This window comes from Penaeus japonicus, unplaced genomic scaffold (assembly GCF_977035675.1).
Source record: "Penaeus japonicus unplaced genomic scaffold, GWHDUDI00000001_assembly GWHDUDI00000028, whole genome shotgun sequence".
In the NCBI taxonomy this organism is placed as follows: Eukaryota; Metazoa; Arthropoda; class Malacostraca; order Decapoda; family Penaeidae; genus Penaeus; species Penaeus japonicus.
In genome coordinates this window covers 11,016,992-11,019,491 of record NW_028234430.1, presented here as the reverse complement: position 1 = coordinate 11,019,491, position 2,500 = coordinate 11,016,992, and the positions used below count along the sequence as shown (strand labels likewise).

The following is a 2,500-nucleotide window of genomic DNA, read 5'->3' as shown; positions in this document are numbered from 1 at the left end:
AATATAATAAAATCATAACAATGATAATGTTAATGATGATGATGATGATGATCATAACAATATAATGATAATACTAATAGCAATAACAACAACAACTATGAAAATAATAATGACTATAATGAGGACAATGCTAACGATGATGATGATAGTAATAGTAATAATAATATTAATACTGATAATAATGATAATGGTGTAATGATAGTTATAATAACACTCAATAATAATGATAATGATAACAAAATAATGATAGAAACATTAATGATGATAGAAATGATAATGATAGTAATAACAATAATAGTGACAGTGATAATAGTAATTATGATAATAACAACAGTGATAATGATAATATTACCATAATTACAACACACGGTTACTTATTTTGTTAGTTTTAAAAAGAAAAGAAAAGCATTGAGAATTCGATATGTACATATGTAATATATAAGAAAACACACACATATTATATATACCTATATGCGTTCACTCACTCACCCCACCCCTCACCCCTGAAAAAGGCATTGTCTATAACTTCAAACAAGTGACATGTAAAATGATCATAATAATAATAATGATAATAATAACATAACGAAGTAAATAAATGAATTAATCAATAGATAACTAAATTTAAACAATAATTAAATAAGATAAAGTGAATGGCATCCACATTCACCAACCCTTCCCTTCTCCCTCCCCCTCTCCCCCCAAAAAAATGAAATGATATAGAAGTGACATGCCTACTCACTTCCCCACCTCATCCCTTACCCTACCCCTCCCCCCCAAAAAAAAGAAGAAAAAAAACACAAACATACGAAGTGACAAGTCTCTTCACAACCCTCTTTACACCCCCCCCCCCCCCAACCCTAATCACACACACACACACACGTACACACTCCCCAACACACTCCCCATCCTCACTCTACCCCCAACCCCCCCCAACCCACCCTCACCCAACCCCCCACCCCCACCCCCACCCTCACCCAACCCCCCAACCCCCCACCCCACAAAAAAAAAAAAAAAAAAAAAAAAAAAAAAAAAAAAAAAAAAAAAAAAAGGGGCCGCAATCGAATTCGTCCCGCGCCGCTCGACCCTCGGCTCGACTCCCTTAACGAAACCCGACGTCGCCTAACTTGTTCCTGGCGCTGATCGGCTCCCATGACAGCATCCATCAGTTCCTGCAGGAGCTCCGCCGGAAGGGAACGCCGCACTATTTCTTCCTCTTCTGCTTCCTCTTATTAGTAGTTGGATTATGGCCCTTCTGCTTCGTCTTTTTCTTACTTTGTTTTTTTGTTGTTGTTGTTATGGTCCTTCTGGTTCGTCTTTTTCTTACCTTTTTTTGTTGTTGTATTATGGTCCTTCTGGTTCGTCTTTTTCTTACTTTGTTTTTTTTTTGTTGTTGTTGTTGTATTATGGTCCTTCTGCTTCTTCTTTTTCTTGCTTTGTTTTTTTTTGTTGTTGTTGTTTTATTATGGCCCTTCTGGTTCGTCTTTTTCTTACTTTGTTTTTTTTGTTGTTGTTGTTGTTTTATTATGGCCCTTCTGGTTCGTCTTTTTCTTACTTTGTTTTTTTTTGTTGTTGTTGTTGTTATGGTCCTTCTGGTTCGTCTTTTTCTTACTTTGTTTTTTTTGTTGTTGTTGTTGTTGTTGTTATGGTCCTTCTGGTTCGTCTTTTTCTTACTTTGTTTTTTTTTTGTTGTTGTTGTTGTTATGGTCCTTCTGGTTCGTCTTTTTCTTACTTTGTTTTTTTGTTGTTGTTGTTGTTGTTGTTATGGTCCTTCTGGTTCGTCTTTTTCTTACTTTGTTTTTTTTTTGTTGTTGTTGTTGTTATGGTCCTTCTGGTTCGTCTTTTTCTTACTTTGTTTTTTTTTTGTTCTTGTTGTTGTTGTATTATGGTCCTTCTGCTTCTTCTTTTTCTTGCTTTGTTTTTTTTTTTTGTTGTTGTTGTATTATGGTCCTTCTGGTTCTTTTTCTTACTTTGTTTTGTTTTTTTGTTGTTGTTGTATTATGTCCCTTCTGGTTCGTCTTTTTCTTACTTTTTTGTTGTTGTTGTTGTTGTATTATGGTCTTTCTGGTTCTTCTTTTTCTTACTTTGTTTTGTTTTTTGTTTGTTAGTTTGTTTGTTCCTGTTGATATGAATTCTTCTTCTGCTGTTTATTCTAGTTTTTGATCTTGTTACTGTTCCTCTCCTTCTCCTCCTCCTCCTCCTCCTCCTCTATCTCCTCTTCCTCCTCCTCCTCCTCTATCTCCTCTTCCTCCTCCTCCTCCTCCTCCTCTTCTTCCTCCTCCTCCTCCTCCTCTTCCTCCTCCTCCTCTTCTTCTTCCTCCTCCTCCTCCTCCTCCTTCTCCTCCTCTCCCTCCTCCTCTCCTTCTCCTCCATCTCCTCCTCCTCCTTCTCCTCTTCCTCTTCTTCCTCCTCCTCTTCCTCTTCTTCCTCCTCCTCTTCCTCCTCTTCCTCCTCCTCTTCCTCCCTCCCTCCTTTCTTCCCTCCTGCCCTCCTTCTCTCCCTC

At 37.5% G+C, this 2,500-nt stretch overlaps 1 protein-coding gene across 1 annotated transcript in view; it reads left to right on the top strand.

Annotated features, from left to right (window-relative positions):
- LOC147468494 (uncharacterized) overlaps nt 1–2,500 on the top strand; it is a 60,020-nt gene that overhangs the window by 9,126 nt on the left and 48,394 nt on the right. The window lies entirely within an intron of this gene.